At 32.9% G+C, this 22,115-nt stretch overlaps 1 protein-coding gene across 1 annotated transcript in view; it reads right to left on the bottom strand.

Annotated features, from left to right (window-relative positions):
• The window catches only part of LOC142342031 (glutamate receptor 4-like), a 41,976-nt gene extending 27,707 nt beyond the window's left edge, over positions 1 to 14,269 (bottom strand). The window contains exon 1 of the mRNA XM_075393203.1: positions 14,253 to 14,269. The gene's annotated coding sequence lies outside the window, so the exon portion shown is untranslated. The remainder of the gene's footprint in view (positions 1 to 14,252) is intronic.
• Positions 14,270 to 22,115: the final 7,846 nt, after the last annotated feature.

The following is a 22,115-nucleotide window of genomic DNA, read 5'->3' on the forward strand; positions in this document are numbered from 1 at the left end:
AAATCTAATATTTTTAATAGTCAAAAAGACCATAAGCTTATCATTTTTATAGTCCAAATTAGATGCATTAGTTTGGTAATGATTAGGAAGCCAATTGGATCTATCACTACTGCGCTTCGATTGAAATGTTCTGTTCTTTAAATAATATTTAAAAAAATCATTTTTTTAAAAGAAAAAGACACCCTGATTACAATCCGAATACTTTTTGGATTGTAACGGTCCAAGATTGGTCCGAAACCAGTCCTGCTAAAGCTGCCCGCTCTTTAGGAACACTTATTTTTTCGATTGTTATAGATAAATTTAATTTGTCAGTTAAAAAATTGAAAATAAGTCTGCGTTTTTGATAATAAACGAGTGAAGTTCGCAAAAAACGGCGGAGTTTTAATTACAGAGAACTGTCAACGGAAGTAAGAATAGCCCCCTTTTGAGTCTACAAAGACTGTGTTAGTGGTTTTTGGGTGTGTAAATCCGGCAAACTTGATCAAAGTGGACTAAAGCTTTTTTCGTGCTGTTTGTGATGAAAAATTCTAAATTTTGGAAAAATGTAGCCAGAATTCTCGACAAAAAATTACATAATAACAGTCGACCGTATTTCTTTGTCTTTAAAAATAATATCAACAACACTTTTTCAAAATTTTGTTTTAGCAAAATTGACGAAATTTTTTAGCAAAATTGACGAAATTTTAGGCAAAAATTCTTGAAAATGTGAATAGAAACAACGGAATTCACTCTACCTTTCTCTGAAGTTTAAACCTCCTTAACTCCCTGTAGAAATCGAAAAAAAAATCTTTTTAACTCCATATTCTACGTAGGACGAGCTTTCTAATGAAACCAGTCTCAACTCTCTACGATGAATATATCGATCGGCCAAAATTGTCTGAACAAAAAAAACCCAAATGAGTATATAGTTCCTCCCCCCTCAAGAGGGGTCGGAACAATGAGACCTTTTTCATACGTATTTGAAACTAAATATATGTAAATATGTAAGTTTTCTATAAACATCCTTGGGATTCATGATTGCCTGTTAACAGGCCTACTCATATCGCCGCTGTTGACAAAATGGTGGTATCATCTGCTAAAAATGAAATTAGTATCGAAAATTACAACAACTATATTTTGGCCAGCTTTGTGGTTAAATCAGTGACAAAATAAGCAGAGGAAATTTGTCTTGAAAAAGAAACAACTTATCTTTATAGTAAACAAATATAAAGAGAATAAAGAAGAAAATGTATAAAAACAAAGCAGGAAGAAGGAAAAATGATTTCGTACAAATCTTTTAAACCTTTTGTTCTCAGTTTAATAAATTTTTTAATTTTAAAAAAAATTAATGCGGCCGACGCGCCTGAGCTTACAAGATTTGACAATGATTTTTTTGAAGATCTTGCAGACAAAAGTTTGCAATTTTGCAGGATTTTGCTTTTTATCAACTCATCAGACTTCAATATTGGAGGGGATATTGAACTAAATCCGTATTGGTTAAACAATTTTTTGACTTCGGTTCTTCACGAAGTTCTTATATGTTTTATGGTTCTAAGAATCAGAGATCAACAGATGCGTAACACTGTTAATGATAAGTCTTTGTGTTCTTTGTGGCAAAAATAATCACAACTCATCTTCCGGGGAAGGATATTTTAACTCAATTTAGTTCTATGATTACACATCTACAATCAGAATACTGCTTATTATATGTGACAGAGAAAGTTAGTTAATTCATCGCAATTTTTTTCATATATAAAAAAATTCAACCGAAATGAAACTGTAAATAATTCAACCGAAACGAATATATATTGCTACTTTGAATGAAAAATAGTCATTCTGCTGTTATTTTTGTATACAGTAAAGATAAGAATGTTAAGCTTTACCTCGTCCTTGGCTGAAGACAAAAGAAACCAGGAAGTAACAAAGATAAAAACAATTGACGCTCAACTTTTCCCCCAACAGCACTGCTAGAGACAAATAATTGACACTCACAAGAAAACGCTTGATCAATATTACGTTTGCTTTGAATCGATTAAAAAATCTGAAACAAAATAGATTATTTCGCACAAACGCGCGCATGCAAAGGAAAACAAACTTGAGCACGGTTTTTCAAGGAAGTATCTCTTGTCGGTTGTTTAATTGTTGAAGGCTATATTCATTTTTGTTGAATTTTTTCGCTTGCGCATTTTGCGCGCAAACCGTTGCCTGCAGCGTTAATATTTTAATAGAATAAGTTTTACGTGTGCAAAATACAAAGAGTGAAAAAAAATGTTTAAACCTCTTTGTTCCGATTCTTCAGGGATCTCATTAAGGCTTCCAAGAACATGAGGTTAACAAAAATTTTTCAAAAACATGCACAATGATTATGCTTAAAAAATATGTATAAAAATGAAAAAGCAACCTTTGAATCAAAAAAAGACTTTCTAGCTATTGTTGAAGATCAGGAGAAGAATCATTAGATTTGAAAAGTACAAGAAGAATTGTTTTGAGCAATTTTGTTTCTACTATTTTTACCCCTTGAGGCAAATGGGCTGGCAAAATTTTGAAGCGCCAGATTCACTTAGATTTCAATGAAAAATTATTTATTTCAAATAACCAGTGAATTTCTTTTAAGTTCAAGTTTAGGCCTGATAGAACAGCCTAAAAATTAAAACATATTATCTCATCCCAGTGCCGTCTACAAGATTTCTGCGTACAGTCGATAAGTATAAAACATATCCCTCAAAACAAAACAGCAATTCATTAGCTTGGCTGTTGAATGCTACGGAAATCATGACATTTGACAATGTGTGTCTCAACAGACCACTACAGAAAAGGTCATAGCACATTTTTTTCACACACACACACACACACCACACACACACCCACATATAACCACACACACGCACACAAACACACACACACACACACGTATATATATATATATACATATATATATATATATATATGAAATTATATATAAACAAAAATTTACTTAAAGTTTTAAAGTTTCAAATTTAATGCCTCTTCCGAAATTGAGAGGTAGTGCAACAGCTTTGAAAAATAATCAAGCAAAGTTAGTTCTTTCAAGGCCGGATAATGTTCCTAACCCAAATGTCATGCGCAGGAAAAAATTTTACAAAAGGTATAAATACGCAAACATAGTAAGTTCACTCGAACATAGTAAGTTCACATTTACCACAAAAAATTGCTTGTAATTTTAATGCTTTTGACCATGGAGCAATATCAATGCCCTTTCAGTTTGAATTGTGCTGTTGATGTTGTTAATCATTTAAAAACTTTGTAGCCGGCGAAAATGTGATTAAAAAAGTCTTACAAAAGATCTGCTTTCTTGCATGCATTTATCAGACAAAATCAGTGTGAGAAAAATTTTTTAGGAAATCTTGTTATCAATTGAATGTTTTTTCAAAAACCACTTTGACTAAATTATGTAAAATTTGGCAAAGGTCTTGCTTAATAAACGTTGGTACGCAACAGTTTTTAAGTCGTTTTTGCAAGTGAAACAGCTTAAAATCAATTGCCTAAATTTCGCAAGATCATGAAAGATAGGTGTCTAGGTTCAACTAGGGACAAAGAACTATACATTGAAGGGCGAGGAAAACCGTTTTGGAAAAACCAACAGATTAAATTTTAGTTTTAATTTGGCAATATGAAAAATCTTTAGATATATATGAAAAAAGTGTAGATATATATGAAAAAGTTCTCGGGTCATGTTTAGTAAAAACAAATTCACGTGGAAAAACTGCGAAATACCATGACTTGTAAAAAATAGTTGAAAAATTTCTAATTAAGATGTAAATATTGTATTTTTGGCGTGTTTCAACTAAAAGTTACTCTAAAAACGATGCTTATTAAAAATAATTCTTTTATCTGAAAATGAAATGTTGTCTATTGCATTTATAACACAATTTGAATTACATATGACTTCATTTGACAGACTAAATTAAATCCCGTGCTCTAAATAACTGTCTTAGTAGAAAACAACACAACGATTATTATTAACTGTTAGCTACATTTTAACACAATCTATAAAACGCCTATCTACAAAGATCTACAGGTCTGCTGTGTAATGTTTCTACAAAGAAACAAAAATCGTTCAAACAAATTTGCCAAATAAATTTTCAACTTGACAGACCAAAAATATTCTTTCGGCTTCTAACTTTACTGTCTATTTTAGAAACAAGACAAAAAACATTTCTAAATATTAATAAATTAAAATCAGACTGTTAATTGATCAAACACCAAATGTGCTTAAGATATTTCGTCTAATTTTAAAACTCGCATCGATAGTTTGAAAAAACATTAAGCAACAAAAACATAATCTGCTACAAAAATTGTCGAAAAGAGTCAAAAACAAAAAATTAAAAAATGGCGTCTGTCATAATTGAATGTTAAGAATACAACTAACTTGAAGACATAAACTAGACACAAAACAAAACAAAACACATTTTTCTGTCATCGTTTTCGTTTCTGAACTCAGCATTGAAGTTTAACTGTTTAAAAGGAATCAAAAATACTGTGGAATAGCTTAGTTTTCAAAAGCAACAAAAAGTTTCATCAAAGAAAAAATTGTCTTCAATTATTTCATTAATTTTCATCGAAGAAAAAATTGTCTTCAATTATTTCATAACCCTTATTAGTGTGGGATTTGTAATCTATTTATAGAATACTTTTGCTCAGCTAAACAAAAAGAACTGTGATCTTTTGATAAAAAAGAAATTCTGATTTTTTAATCAAGTTGATTTTAATAAAATACGGAAAGCGACTTAATAACGAGCGGAGAGCATGTTTTTCCCGTCAGTTTGGTTTTGCTTGTTCTTTTTATAAGTTTTGTAAATTTGATCAACTAGGTATAAATCTATTTGAATTTGTCTCTTTTTCTAGATCAAATCAAAAACATGAGTAACACTCTGTAACAGTACAAAACCAAGTATATGTTACATTAATTTTGTTTTTTTCTTCTACAAAAAATGGCGTTGTTTTTTGTAAATTAAGTTAAACAGATTTGAATTTTTCTCAACATAAAATTTGGTCAATATTTTGACAATTGAAAGCTGCCGGCAGAGAAGTTACTGAAATTCAGAGCAATGCTTATTTATAGATGAATTTTACATCGCCTGATCTTGCCAAAGAGTCACTGCGTGTAGATTGCATTTCAGTATATTTCAGGAAAACAGTAAACATCTTTTATTTTTTGACTGCAGTAATCCACGAAGTTTTAGTTCTTTGTGTCTTAAAATATGAAAAACCAATTATCAAGACTGCATAATTGGTCAAACTTATTATGGCAATTCAAGTTCAACTGAGCGGGGTCATGTAAGTTTTTGCTGGAGAAGTTAAGAAAAATTAGAATTCTCACTGGAAACACATTTAGAAGAATTTGCTTATCTATGGTTCTGTGTAAATTTTTACATCGGATCATATCAAAACTAGAGTAGTTACTATATGCAAAAATGCAAGTTATGTTTACAATTCGTACCGCTGAATAAATGTTTCATTAAAAAACTAATCGTTGCAAAAGCCTTGTAAAAAGTAACAATTAATAAATAAACACTAAACAAGCCCTAATTTTTTTCGTTTGCCTTCAGCTGACCTGGACAATCAACCAAAAATGCAAAACAACCAGTAAAAAGCCAGCACACGAGAAAAATGTTTTGTCTTCTTGATAATCAAAGATTATAGAGGCGACTCAAAATAAAATAAACACAAATTTCAGCAATCTTTTTAATTAATGAACTCAACCTTAAAGTTTGTAAAAGAGTCCACAAGTTCAATTACATTGTTTAAGATTCAAACCTATTGAAAAGTTAAGAGAATTCGAAGAAATTGTATTCGATGAGTTCATCGCATTGATTTTTTTTGTTGCAAAATAAGCTTCAAATTCTTTTTCAGAAAAACCAAAAAAAATTGTGTGCTTTTGTTGCACAAAAACCGTTACTTCTCAATTGATTTTTTTGCATTAAATGAGTTTTACCGTTAGTAATTCAAAAATTTTAATTGAAGTTAGTTCAATAATATTGTGAAAACAAATAAACAACTAATGGAGAGTATATTTTTCCCTGCCAATTTGCCTTTGCTTGTTTCTTTAACAAGTTTTGTAGTTTTGATCAACGTTTCCAGGTATAACTCTATTTCAATTTCCCTTTTATTTTAGATTAAAGTAAAAACACGAGGAACAATCTGTAAGAGTACAAAACCCAGTAAACTTTACCCAACTTAGTTCTTTTTATTTTTTTGAATCGTGGTTAGTTTTTAGTACAATAAAACAGATTTCAATTCTTTTCTTCGCCCAAAGTTTAAGTTAATTTTTGATAATTGAAAAATATTGGCAGAACTGTTACTGAATTTCCATGACAATCTAATTTATAGCTTTATTCTTCATTTTGCTTTGTTTCGCTCATGGGTCGATGCGTTTTTGAGTCCTCTTCAGCGTGTTTCAAGAAAGAGTTTAGCATCTTTTGTTTTTCAACTGCAGGGATCCACTGAATTGTATTTCTAAATTTTTTAAGATTTGAAGGGAAATTATGTTGACAACACTTGCGGTTATCTTTTCAAAAGTACCAAGGTTGCAAAAAGCTGTTAGTTGCACCAAATTTGAGACAAGTTTCAGTTAGAAAATCTCAAAAAACTACCCGGAGGTTGGTGGCAGAGTAAATCAGCGCTGATTCAGTCTAAAGACATTCTGTGTCTTAGGATGGCCAGTATTCTGTTCATGTCACAATTTACAATGACCAGTCTGCTTTTTGAGTTAAATGTTTTTCATGAAAAATAGTTTGTTCAGCTTGACTCCCGCCAACTAGGTTTCCCTTACATCCGATTTGAACTTCCGCATGCGTACTTGTAACATTTAGTTTGCGTAGCCACTAAGCTAAATGGGCTTTGTGTTTGATGCCTACAAACTAGCCTAAATACAAATAGTTTGTGTATAATAGTATAGTAATTACAAGTTATAAGCTACAAAAGTATGACGTTATACGCTGAGACTTAATTTTGGGGTATGAGTAATTTTCAGACTATACAGGATAAATTTAGCCTGGGCGAAATCTATGACCTCAATATAATCATAATGAAGAAAAACTGCACATAAAAAACTTAAAATATTCTGGAGATGCAATGTTTTAGAATTGAATTAAGTATTTACACTTGAAATGTGCTGGTTTAGAGCTGAAAAGCTCTATAACGTGTGACGATCCAGATTTAACTTATCAGGGTCTTGAGTGCCTAGACAACAAAAAATCTTTTGTAACAAACTACCATTCTCGATGAAAACGCGTGTAGGAGAATGGGCCCATCTATGTTTGCGAGTAAGTTTTCACATCAGATTATATCAATCTCAAAAGTGTCTCCCACATTCTGCAAAAATTGTTACGCCTCAAATTGAGTTCAAACTGCTTGTCAATTTATTTTTTTTACGGCTAACTAGTTATATGATTTTAAAAAACTAACCGTTATACAAACTGTCTAAAAAGCAACAATTATTAAACTAACACCAACCAAGTTTCAATATGTTTCTTCTTCCACTCAAATCTCAACAGAAAATGAGCCAGAATTGCAAAAGAGCTAGAAAATAGCCAGCAAAGCTGAAAAATTATTTTTTCTTCTTTTTGATAATCTAAAGCTTATAGCGGCGACTCAGTTCAATAAAACAGTTATAAATAATAAAAGCACCAAAAACAAGCCGAATGTTGGCGTAAAGGCGAGACTGTATGGTGAAATACAAAAAGGGAAACAGTATCTACTAAATATTTAAAATTTTCTTTCATGGCTATCTTACCAACGTACCTGGTAGAACACAGCGATAGAAATTTCAACCTGCAGGCTGAAAAAGTTGTAAAATTTTTATCTATTGCGGATTAAGTTTTTTATAGGCAATAACAACTGCCTTTAAATAATGGAGTAACTAAAAGACATTACCGCTATATTTGATGGTTAAGTTTCTGATGTAAACGCCGGGCAATTATATATCTAAAAAGCACTATTTATTTCCCACACAACAATAGACCTGAACAAAATCTGAGGAAAAAATAAATAGACTTGCTCAGATCATTAAACAGCGAGGCATTTTTTTCACACAAAAAAAACTGTAATGTGAAAAATAACAAATCGTTATTTTCGCTATTTTCAAATAACTGAAATTATTAGAATCACGCGCAAATAATATATCTAGATAAGAAAATGTTTCCGGATCGGCAATGTTTGGTGGAGAAATTCGCCCCAAGCGATACAAGGTATTTCCGCATCTGAACAGAAATTTGCAGGACGGGCAGTAAATCGAAAAGAAAAAAAGATAGAAAAAATGGACGCAAATTGGAGCACTTAATAGGATGGAAAAAACTGACGATCTTTTTGGTTGGCTGTACTTGAAGAGACTTTTAATAAAGATTCTTAATTTATACTTCATTCAATCATGTCTCGGGGGCCATGCCTTAGCGGCTTGTGCAAGGTTGAAAACAACATCAAATCCAAAAATAATCAAAAAAATGTAAATTAACAATAACACAGTCACCTTCGTGTGTTCTTAAATCTAATTATCCAATTTATTTATATTGCATCATTTAATTTGATCCCGATGCGAAAACAAACGCTAATCTTGTAAGATTGTTACTCAGTTCTGAGCAAGACTTTGTACTAAATTCTTTGTACTAAGATTCCTGCTGGGTACTTCTAATATTAAACACCGCTTTCGGTTTTTTCTGTCACAATATACCTTCTGCTTTAGATTTACTGAATTTTCGATTTTCTGACCTAGCCCCGATGTTAAGAGGAGAATTTAATATCCCTCCCTTTCCCTCCCACCCTATAATAAACAGAAGTTAAAGAGTAAAGAGATGATGCGAATATTAACGTAAAAGTACCAAAATGTCGATTGAGATTAACATCAAAATGCGTCCCCTTATTTCCCCCATTTTGTCAATCAGTGTCCAATTTTGTTTCCTGACTCTGCGCCCGCCTCCGCTTCTGTTTACTCTCAAAATGCAACAATCTTTTCCGTTTGTGCCCCTTTAGTACGCTATGCAACCCCCAGTTACAGATCACGTGCAATTACACGGTAAATCATTATGTAAAAATATAGCACGTACGTCGGGGGGGGGGGGGGGGTGCAAATAATTAATATACACTCACTAAGCTGGGGGGGGGGGGCACAAACTGAAAAGATCCCGCAAAAGATTATTAGTCGTGCGCCTGTGAGTTTTTGTGAACAAAGCGACAAAGTGTGAGCTACAAAGCGATTTGCAAATGATTTGAATAACAGGAGCTGTATGCACATTTGATGTTACTTTCAATTTTCACCATTAGATTCAATTCTATGGATAAAGTCGAACGGAAATATCTCGTACTAAAAATCGTTGAAAATTATGAAAGTTGAACTAAATACCGTATTGAAATTCCTTGGTCAATTAAAAATCAAATTTTTTGAGATTCATTAAGAAAAAATTGACTCAAATAATTATTGCAATAATTTTTGTTTTTTTTTCCTGGTAATAACTACCACAGGAATTTTGAGATTTCCGGGTCTAGGTTTTATTGCCATTCAATTCAAACAAGTTTAAGATAGCCTATGAGTGCGGAGAAATGATATAAGGTATACGTTGAATATGGTCATTTCTTCTAAATTCTCCGCTCAATTGTAGCAGTAAAAAACATCAACTCATCGCTCGGAAAAAGTGTACAAAATATGCATGACAAGCTGTCAATGCGGGGATGAATAAACTTTATCGATGAATGTGGTGATTATGGAGCTATTCTACTTCTTTTCACCCCGATTCATTTAAACCCGCATATCTTAACCCCATATCATTAAACTCCTCTTTCATTTAACTCCTCTATCATTTAACTCTCCCATAATTTCATCCCGTCAATTAGCCAGCGACATTGCATGTATGTTTTGTCAAAATTAAGCTCGTGTATGGTTTAAACCCGCCATGGACCGCGAAGCATGTGAGGGGTTAAATGATAGGGGTTAAATTATTAAGGGTTGAAAAAAGGGGGAAGCGTCAGTAAAGACCAATTTTATTAAATTTGGTCAAAAGTAATTACATATCTCTTAATCAGCATTTTATGTTTTGCGCAGCCATGTCCCAAGATAAATTATAGTTATCCAAAACGCGAAAAAAAATACTTATGTCTTACAAAAAGGATTGCACCTTGTAAGCAGTTTTTACGGATACGCTTAAACCGAATCCACAATTTTGAGCATGTAATCAGCCTAAAAATTTATTGCCTGAATTTTTTTAGGAATTACTTGACACCAGAATCCAAAACTTAATTGTTTTGGTGAAGATTGCTATGGGTAATCGCAAAACTGTTAATTGTCTTCTTAATCCACCTTTAGTATCAAGAAAGGCATTTCGGAACCATCAATCAGGCCTTTTCCATTTCGGTCTAAGTGACAATTTCTTAGGTATTAATTTTTTTCAACAGAGCAAAAAGTTGCACCATCGAAACTATTGATAAATGGTGTGGACATTCTTCACTCTCCATATTCTTCACAATATCCAAAATTGAGTATATTATTCTTACGAAATCTGGCATACGCCATATAATGAAGAGATCATATTTTAATTTAATTAAAAGAAACCTTTTTTCGATTAAAATTACCATTTTTAATAACAGCAATCTCTTTTAATCTTGTACGCTTCTAATATTGAAACACGACTCATGATAAAAGGCAACCAAATTGAATATAGTTTACTCACGAAATCCAACATCGCCACATAATGAAGAGACATTATTATAATGTAATTTAAAAAAGCAATTTTTCGATGGAAATTATTATTTTTGATAACAGTAATCTCATTTAAAAATATGAAAGAAACAAAAAAACTGCAGTTTTGTCGAATTTTTTTTGTTCCTTTTAATCCATTTACAAAACTGTGTGTGCTAGGTTTATTCAAGTTAAAAATTCTTTTTTGATCAGCAAGCAAACAAAGGTCTGGTTTGCAATTTTTCATTTTTAGGAAACCGCGTTAGTTTTTTTTTTCTCGTTATGGATAAAAATCCACCTATCTGTAGTGTTTTGAAATAAAAAATTTTCTAATTGTTTTTTTTCTTATCTCATTTTTGTAAGAACTCACAATAGATTAATGCATGGAAACAAAATAAAGTAATTTACAATTAGATCACCTAAAAAAATTATGAAATTAACAGCGAAAAGGTCAACAGCGTAGTCAGATCTGTCAAATAAAAAAATATTTAGCAAAAAAGTTCTTTCAGAATTTCCCAATAATGGCTGCAAACTTTCAAAGCTACAAAAAAACTTTTTGTAATATAGCAATCAGATTTCAGCATAAGATCGAAACAAAAAGACATTGAAGTCCTTCCCATTATATCTCCCATGAAATAATAGCCCGCCATAATGGTATTATTACCATCAGAGCAAGGCTCTAGGCTGTCTGACTACATTTAATCCTCGACTGACCCATGCTGAACCATGTTCACTCTGCAGCGCTTGGAAAAAATTACTTAGTTCTTTGATTGCTTTTTAACTGCAAACATCTCATTAGAAACTGCACATTTTTTCTGTTTTGGGCCTGTTTTTCCATATATGTATGTCGCTTATGCTGCCCTATTCAAATTTGAAAACATTAATCGTTTTCCTGGTATACTTTTCTTATTTCAAACTTTACTTTTACACCCATGTTATATATTTCAAAATATAGTTCTCACAAAAACGTGTTTTCTATTATTTTTCCAGTTTCATTTTTTCAACACTAGTACAATCCATAGCTGCCTTCTCTGCTATATGTATTTCGACAAACAGTGAATTACCGTGTTGAAATAACCCCCTTGATTTCCCCTAAACTTATGTAAGAATAGGAGGGTATTCTCGTCTATGGAGGGTAAAACGATGTAAGATTTGGGGAGTAATAGGGGAATTTTAAGATTTTAACCCCTTAAAAATAACCCCTAAAAATGTAAGATTAAGGCGATAATTTTAGGAGGTTAAAATGATGTAAGATTATAAGGGTAATAATTTTGAGGTGGAAGGTAAAACGATGTAAGATTTGGGGAGTAATAGGGGAATTTTAAGATTTTAACCCCTTAAAAATAACCCCTAAAAATGTAAGATTAAGGCGATAATTTTAGGAGGTTAAAATGATGTAAGATTATAAGGGTAATAATTTTGAGGTGGAAGGTAAAACGATGTAAGATTAGGGGGGGGGGGGGTAATGTGGGTAAGGGAGGGGGGGGGGTATTGTTACTTCCCCCCCCCCCTAAAAAATTACCCCCAAAAACGATTCAAGAGTAGTGGTTAATAATAAAGGGTAAAACTATGTCAGATAAGGGGGCATTAAAAGCAATGGGAGTAAGCGGGAATTGTTAGATTGTACCCCCAAAATTATCATCCAAAAATCCAGCTTACGTTTCGTTCAGGGTTATAAGTTATCACTTATCATTATTGTCATAATGAACGGCTGATCGATTTTAAGGATTAATTCCGCAGCAGGAAATGATTCAGATAATATATGATTCAACTGATATTAAAAACATTTTTTATAAAAAAAGGAAAGGTTTAAAGGACTAAAGGTTACTAAATATGGAACAACTAAAGTTTTTTTTTCAATTTTGAAGGATTTAATAAAGAAGTAACAACAGGTATGGTCTTAGGCAAATAGTGCGGCTGCCCATAGACAACACTAAATTGCGTAGAACTTTTAATGCATTGGTTTCAGGGGATAATGACCGATATGAATAATACTTCATTTCACCACATACCACATACTTGAACTTACTAGGACAACAAACAAATGTCTACCCCCTCCAAGAAACTAAAGCCGCCGAATTATTGATATGGCCTGAGTATCAATATAACCAAGGTACTACATGAAGAAACAGAAGTTTAAATAGCGATCCTCATTAATCAAATATTTCAAACAGAAGAAATTGAATTTTCATTTGCAAATATTTAAAGCACATTTTAACGAAAGTCTCTCAATCATTTTGCTCGTATTAAATTGAATTTAGACTCCTCCTGCTTCTTTAGATAAGATTACAATTTTATTTTGAGGTCTCTGACTTGTAGTCAAGTCAAATAAGCCTGGTACAATTAGCATCCACTGTCAACCATTAGTATCAAATGGTAATTAGTTAAGGCATGATCTTAGGTACTGTAACCTTGGAAAAACGTGGCGTGGAATTGAGGTTCCCTAGTCGAGACCTGGAATTATTAAGAGACCGTCCTCGACAGATTTAAGGCATGAAAAGATTGTCCTCGACAGATATTGGGTATGAAAAGAATTTGTGTGAACCCAATGTGATGTCCTCGACTTTGGCTGGAACTGAAACAACCGTCCTAGAATTTGGCTGGAACTAAAACATACGTCCTGGAATTTGGCTGGACAATAAAGGTGCCCTGGAATTACGCTCGCGACCGTTATAATGACTTGTTTCCAATTTCATTCAAAGTTAAGGACATGAAGCGCAATTGGTTAAGATTGGAGAAGGTCAATAGATCGATCCCAGATGTTGTCGGACCTTTTAAGTTTGCCTCATTTTTGCTTATGAAAAGAATTTGGCTGGACTTATGGAAAAAATTAGCCTCGAATTTAACTAGGGTCCTGGACCGTGTAATTTATTTCAATATTTATCCCCCCCCACCAGGTCTCAACTAGGGTTTCTAAAGAGTAGAAAACAGCTACTGATGGCGCGGAAAATAGGAAGTAGTGTTAGTTTAAAAGCTAGAAGCAAAAACACTCGTTGTAGATTCTAGTTGCGGATAAATCCTATAGTATTGTTTGAGATGCCAATTATCAGAATCATCTAGGCATTTTTTGAAAATTTTTGACCCACATCTCTTGTTTCGGATACCATTAAACACAAAATTTAAGCACAAAAGTTTGATGGGTTGGTAAGACCTGATGCAACGAAAATATGATATCTAAAAAGATCTTACATGCTGACAATTCCAGACTCCTGATTAGTTACGCTCAGTAAGTACTTGTCACTACAAAATTCAAGAAAAATTGTAAAACCATTTAGAAGAAAACAAACGAAACGACGAAAATTTTTTTTTGATAATAAAAAAATTATAGAAGAGAAGCAATTTCCGAACTTTTATCAAAGATAATCTATGCTCATTATCTTTCAATGATGCAGCTTATAGCAATCGAAAAAACAGTTTACGAAAATGGACCGGAATTTTCCTACTCGAAGTTAGAAAATAGTTTAGAGGATAACTTAACAAATAGACACTCCTCTGTAACAATTTTAAAGACCTCTGAAAACAAGCAATCATATCCAATTTTATGACCAACATTTGAACTGAAGCTCACATGCTGAGATTGCAAAGAGCGTGACAATGGGCTTGGAGGATCTTCGGTCTGGAATTGTTTTCGGACTAGCGAACCTGTCAGACCAATTAATGTTTCCCAAATCTCTCAGAGTGTGCAGTATTTCAGATTCGTTATGAGTTTCCCCATGCAGAATTTTTGTTCGTAACGTTTCAAAAGCTCATAAATTTGCACTTAAGAATTTGAAATACGTCGATAAATATTTTAGAAACCAGTTTTTGCTTCATAACTAAACTGCGTGCAAGTTCTCCCATGCTCTATTTTGTTCAAACAGCGAATTAGGTGTAATTGCAGCTGTTGTTTTCGGCAAATAGACCAATTTTTAAAATGAACTAAAGCAGTCGGGTTGGTGAATACTTTAGGGCTAATAGTGAATGGTGTTTGATTAAAACACCCCTATCATGAAACAATTTTGGCTATGTCAAGCAAAACTGAACAGCATTGACCAAAATAGAGCCCAGGTTTGAAGCTATTGAATTAGCATACTTTTACACCGACCTATGAGCTCAATTCAATCTAAATTTAGAGAAAGTTGAGGAACTTTTTCATGCAGATCAAAATGGGCTCTTTCGAATAAGCTACAAAAAATAGTTATGATTTTTTAATGTTATTTTTCCGTTATCCATTCTTCATTTTTCTTTCTTCCAAATTTGATTTCTGAATTTTTTCGTTTTGTTTCTAATAAATGGTTCAACCAGTAAAATTGAGGAGGAGAGATAATTTATAAAATCTGATTGAATATTTTTTTCAATACCAAATTGATTTTCAGAAGTTCAACTTTAGGCATCGTAATTTAAACAACTGGTAAATTTTTTGAGATGCACAATTATCAGTTTAGTGTCAGTTTCAAGGTTTAACAAATTTTTTTTCTTTTTTGTTTCCAACAAATTTGTTGATTTGGTCTGGTACGACAAAGTTGTCAATTTTGTATCTTGAAAACCAAGTGCTCAGAGTTCCTGAATAGTTTTTGGTTAAGGTAAATATTCGCTATAAAAATTTACAACACTTGTCAAATCATATCAGAATAAAAAACGAAGATAAAAAATTTGGAGATAAAAACCATTTCAGATGTTGAAGAAACGCGACCAGACCTTTTATAATAGCGGTTAAAAACACATTTCAATTAAAACTCCAAAACAGATGGAAAATCCTCTATGCTTGTTTTAAAGATCAAATAATTGCAAGTAATGAATTCCATTGTTTCGACAAAAAATTGAATTACAGCCCAAATACTTAGATTGGGAACGTGGTGATTAGATTGGAGGTTTTTCGATCTCGCGTTTTCTTCGGACCAGTGAAATAGTCAAATCAACTAGTATTTTAATCACTCAGCATTTTCCGAGTTTCAGTTCCATTTTTAGCTTTTTTTTCACGCAAATTTTTTTGTAACGTTACAAAATATGCTTGATCTTTCAACTTTAAAATTTGTCGAACAAAATTTGAGAATGCCGCTCTTTTTTGCATGCATGATCTTATATGCTGTATTTTGTTGAAACATCGAATTAGAAGTAATTGCAGCTGTGGTTTTTGGCAAATAAAAAGTAGATTTTGAAAAAAAACTAAAGCAAATGGCTCAATGAATACTCTGGAGTCTTACTTCATTGAGTCCCGGGATTGTGACCGATCTGAATAATACTTCTCTACTTCATGCCGCAGACTTGGACTTACTTGGTCGACATAATGATCTGTGAAAGTCATTTTCTGTGTGGCGAAGATATTGTTTACGTCGAATCGGAGATTAGATTTTCTCAGAACAAAAATGACTCAGAAAACAATTTTTGTAATGTTAACAAAAACTACTTACTGACCAAAAGGAGCTTAAGCTTGAAATTATTTTTAAAAGAACACCTTTTTAAATTCACTTTCTTATGAAATTAAAAGAAAATTTCTTAGCTTTTTTATTAGCATTTATTTGCGGAATGTTGAGGTATGAAACTTTATCTGCAGAATAAGAATGGAATCTTTTTTAAAAAAAATCTTTGAATTATATAGTGACTAGTTTTTACCTTATCTTTCCGTTACCTATTCTTCAATTTTCATTCTTCCAGTTGGGTTTCCTCAGTTTTCCTGTTTTTGTTTCTGACAGATTGCTCAACCAGTTCAGTTGAGCAAAAGCGACTTTTTAAAATGAAATCTATTAAAAATGTTTTTTAATATCAAATTGATTTTCAGATGTTCCATTTCTGCCATAGTAAATTAAGCGTGTGATAGATTGTTTGAGCTGCTAACGTAGCGATGTCCCACTAAGCAAAAAATTTTGTTTTACTGTATTGGCTGACAATAATATTGAATACTACACATATCCCATATAATTTAACACAGATTTTGGGCACACAAAGTTTTTTGGTACATACAAATTAGTTGGTTTATTAAGACCTGACACATTAAAAATATCACTCGGATATCTTAACAGATTTTACGTTTTCAACATTCCTGCGTAATTTTTATTCAATGTAAACACATGCAATGGCAAAGTTTAAAAAAAAATTGTCAAAACATCAGAACAAGAAAATGATAAAGCGGCGGAAACTATTGTTGGAGAGAATTTTAGAAGAGATGCAAATACTAAAGTTTGTCGAAGATTTTATAAGCTCTTTGTCTTTCAAGTGACGGGAGTTATTGATTTTTAAAAGGCAGTGGAGTAAATCGGCAAATATTTTTAAATTCTTAAGAAAACTTTATTGTAAAAAATTCAAGTAAGGCGCTAAAACAGATCGACATTCATCCATACAATTTTCAAAGATCTCAAGAATGCAATCAATCAAATCGATGTTTTTGACAAATAATTTTGAAGTGAATCCTACATACTGAAGTCAAAAAGAACATGGTGATGAGCTCGGAAAACTTTTTGGATTGGTCTTTTTTCGGAATAGTGAACCTGTCACACCAAATACTGTTTAAAAAGTCAGAGTTTTGGTTTCATGTATTATTTTTTTGTTTTCACAGTTTAAGTTTCATTATTATTTTTTTCACGAATAATTTTTTGTTCGTAACTTTCCAAAACTTTTGTCTTTGATATTAAAGCTTTAAAAAATGTCCAACAAACTTTGAGGATCCTGCAATTGCTTCATAATTCAACTACATGGTTCAACAAATGTGCTCAATTTACATTAGCTTCATTTTGTTACCGTTCAAGACTGATTCATTTTTTTTATCCGAATTTCAGAAATTTCCTGAATTCCTTTTCTGAAGCTTTTTTAACATCCTTTTTGTTGTCATTTATCAATCTCGAACTTCAAATCTAATTTGTCACTCATTTGAGTTCCACAAAGTTGCTCCTCTAAGTAAATTATCTACAAACTAGATTAGGCAAAAATAGGATTTTTTCCAGAAGAGCATAGACGAGGTCACCATTTTTTTTCGTTTAGTGCCCCCCTCAGGTCAATATAGCTGCTATAATTTTTTTCCAATGATCTCTGGCTTTAAGGTGAAGTTCGCAATTGATTTTTTTTATTTAAGTCTTCAAAATTGTTTTAGTAAGTAGAATAATTATTCCAATAAAAAAATCCAAATTGCGATTAAAAATAACGAATCTTTTCCGTTTGTGCCCCCTCCCCCATTACGCTATGCACCCCCAGTTACAGAGCACGTGCTATAGCTCCCAATAAGCTGGGGGTCACAAACGGAAAAGATCCAAATAGCCATTGGACACCTAATAAAGTTGAAGCAGTTAACTAATTATCAATCTAGCTGCGAAAATTGCTTTATTTCTAAAGTTAAATATTCAAGCAGAGCCTCAATCTAAACAGAAAATGAAATCAATAAAAAATCGAAGGTGTTAAAAGGTTTTGTTTTCCCAGTTTTTTCACCTTATCTAATTTTCTCATTTTTAAAAAAATTTTTTCTCATTTTTTAACATCTGCATTAGGAGTTATAGTCAAAATTCAACCTCCAGTTAACGAAGCACTTAAAACAGAGCAGACGGTCTAATAGTGTCCTCTCTGGTGCTACATTTTGCTAGGAAAAATCATCACGCTTGTATTTTTAACACCAGGAAACAATTTATTACTTTAACGTTGTTTAAAGAACCTGCTTTGTTCAGATTGATTGATCAGCATGACACGTTAATATAATAAAAAGGCAAACAGGATCGCCTGTACTATGAATTTTTTGACGAAAGCAGTAAAATACATCGAAAATTTCTATCAGAGCTTAAACTTTTAATGAGCAATTTAAATTTATGGTCTCAAGTGTTTAAATTAATAATTATAATTAGAATTTACAAGTTTTTTAAACGAAGTTTCGAAGTTTTTTAAACGAGAAGTTTGGTTGTACTGGTCAATCAAAAAAACTTGGGAGTATCTAAATTTGATCATTTTTTGTGCCGAATTTTTAGGTCCTTCAATTGCCGAATTTTCAAAGATTTAATAACGAGCTGCTTACCTTTCAGTTCCCGACGGCAAAATTCTGGCAACAACTATAGGCTTGAGTTGTTAAGTATCTGGAATGCAGAACTCCTAAGAAGCTGTTAAAACAACAAAAGATTACAAAAGATACCTTTGATGCCACTAAGTTCCCTTCAATGTGCTTCGAACCGGTTAATTCCAGAGAAACGAAAATTACAACTTAGACGTGGGGGGTTAATTTTGGGTAAATAGTTACTAAATTTCAGAGCAAAGCGGCTTCTTGAAAAAGGGTAAATTTATTCCCATAGGATTCGGCTGGTAATTCTGAAAGGGAAACCGCGCGACAGGAAAAGTGGGGGGATTGAAAAATGAGAATTAAGAGAACGTATTTGAGTTGATCCTGCCAGAGAAAAAGAAGTAGAGGCGACGAAAAGGAGTCCAAAATGAGGAAATATTCACACCTGTTTGATCGATTGTTCAGAAAGCATAAAAATATAATTGTATTCAAAAATTTTGGCAGCAATGAAATCAGAATGAAATCATGATTCGAAAACAATTTTTACTTACTAAACGGAATAAAAATTTTGTTCTTTAGGCTACTTATCTAGTTCAGAATGTTTTACGCTCAATCACGTTCATCAGGAAAGAGAAAGCAAATTGTGCTGCAGTGATCTTGCAAAAAGGTGGCTAGCAAAACGATGAATGATTTCTTGCAAATTGTGTTGCAAAATGTTGAACTTAGTTGATATATGCTAACGATGTACGGAATAAGCATACAATAAGAGAAGCTCTATATCTTTTAAAATCTATAACGTTAAATTGAATTCGATCATCAAAAAAAAGAAAACATTTAACATATCGTGTTTTGATGTTCATTTATTTGTAGAAAAGAACTACCAAAAGTGACTAAAAATTGACCGGAAATTTATCTCAAGTTTTTGTATCTGCACATCTTTTAAATTGTTCCGTCTTTAATTTTTTCAAGTTTCAATTTGAGATTGTCCATGGTACTGCAAAATGCCCACACTTTTTTTCGGCTTGCTTGACCGTCGGCTCAATTAGGTCACATTTTCGTATATTTTGACTCGAGGTGAAAATTTTCCATTGTTAGCCCAAAAAGCATGATTAGCGTGTTGATATCAAGGGAGTATATTACAAAGGTAATCCCCCCGTGATATTACAACCCGAAAGCCAGAAAAAAGGGTTTACTGCAAATTTATCACACCCAATTATTTTCTGTCAGGACGCGTGTAAATATCCAATTACTACCTGGGGCAACTAGAAAAGAAGCAATTTATAAGAGATAGTATCTTTCCTATTTCGGTTGATTAGTTCGGTTTCCAAACTTTTTTTTTGGATCAACAAAGTATAAAACGGAGCTAAGTGTCTCCAAATTTCGGTGACTTTTTGATGCAAAATTCAGATAATTTTGCTTCAATGGAAATTTGGTGGCGGCGCTCCAACACTGAAGGTGTGATGCAATTGCGGAACAGGTGTCATAGGATTTCAATTCTGCAGACATTTGGCGTACTTAACCAAATTTAGGAATTTTGTAAAAAGCCGCAATGATCGAAGAAGATAAGTGCCCAAAAAATACAGAAATGGACTGAAATTAAGACCATAATTTGTTACTCAAAATGAAACTCTCAAATGTCTAACTAATTACAAATGTCTAAAACAGCTTATAATTTTGTATGTCAAATTTCAAATAGCGCTGCAAGTAGATTGAGTATAAACTAACCAAAATCGCCTTTAATCAAACTTGTATGCACTTCAAAGGTATAACCTGCTAGTTGTCCGATCGAAACCATCAATAACAAAGTTTGTCACAAACCAAAATAATTTTTGCTCAAGTTTCTGAGGACCATTTTTCGTAAACTACACGACTACTGAGCAGACTTTTCTGTGACCCTCATTCGAGCTTCTTTCCAGCTCAAAGTTGTTGTTGATTACACTCTCGTTACCAGTTTTACAACGATCGTATGGAAATAAATGTAAAATTGTATGATTAGAAACAAAACTTGAGACATGCAGGATCCGAAAAATTGACCAAAATTAACATAAGTAACTAAGAACTTAATATACCGCCGAGTCTTAAAAATCTTCATCAGAACTTATCGGGAAAGGCCGAGCAAACATCTCGGTACAATTTAAAAGATCTTGATATTATTATAAATGTAATAATAGAAATTACAGACGTGTAACGGCAGATCTCAAACTTATGAAAAGGAAAGCTTTACAGCGCTCAAATTGCTTAGCTGTTTCAAATTTGAGTGGCAACACGTTACAATTAGCTTATGAAGTTATGTATGTATCCGCTTGGGCAATATCAGTTTGAAAATGGGTGATTATTGTTTGGATTGGTCTGTTCAAGTCAACAACAAAAACGAGCTACAAAAAAGCACGTATGAAAGCGTGCTAAAGTCTGATCATGGCTGATTATCATCTGCATGGGTGTGATCTTGGCCACAACATTAACAAGTTAAAAACCAGAACGTATGAAAAGTAAGATAAAGTCTGATCATGACTGATAATCATCTGGATAGGTGTGATCATCGCCACAACAGAAACAAGTTAAAAACCAGCACGTATGAAAATTGAGATAAAGTCTGATCATGGCTGATTATCATCTGGAGATGTGATCATGGCCACAACAGAAACAGGTTAAAATCGAGTACGTATGAAAAATGAGATAAAATCTGATCATGGCCGATTATCATCTGGATGGTTGTGATCATGGCCACAACAGAAACAAGTTAAAATCGAGTACGTATGAAAAATGAGATAAAATCTGATCATGGCTGATTATCATCTGGATGGTTGTGATCATGGCCACAACAGAAACAAGTTAAAATCGAGTACGTATGAAAAGTGAGATAAACGCTGATCATGGCTGATTATCATTTGGATGGGTGTGATCATCGCCACAACAGTAACAATTTACAAAGAGCACGTATGAAAAACGAGCTAAAGTCTGATCACGGCTGATTATGATCTGGACTGGTCTGATCATTGCCACAACAGGAACAATTTAAAAACGAGAACGTTTGAAAAGTAAGATAAATTCTTATCATGACTGATTATCATCTGGATAGGTGTGATCATGGCCACAACAAAAATATGTTAAAAAAGAGCACGTATGAAACGCCAGCTAAAGTCTGATCACGGCTGATTATGATCTGGATTGGTCTGATCATGGCCACAACAGGAACAAGTTTAAAACGAGCACGTATGAAAAGCGAGATAATGTCTGATAATGGCTGATTACTGTCGGGGGATGTGATCATGGCCACAACAGAAACAAATTAAAATCGAGTACGCATGAAAAGTAAGATAAAGTCTGATCATGACTGATTATCATCTGGATAGGTGTGATCATGGCCACAACAAAAATATGTTAAAAAAGAGCACGTATGAAACGCGAGCTAAAGTCTGATCACGGCTGATTATGATCTGGATTGGTCTGATCATGGCCACAACAGGAACAAGTTTAAAACGA

The sequence above is a fragment of the Convolutriloba macropyga genome, chromosome 1 (assembly GCF_964194025.1).
Source record: "Convolutriloba macropyga chromosome 1, txConMacr16.3, whole genome shotgun sequence".
NCBI lineage: Eukaryota > Metazoa > Xenacoelomorpha > Acoela > Convolutidae > Convolutriloba > Convolutriloba macropyga.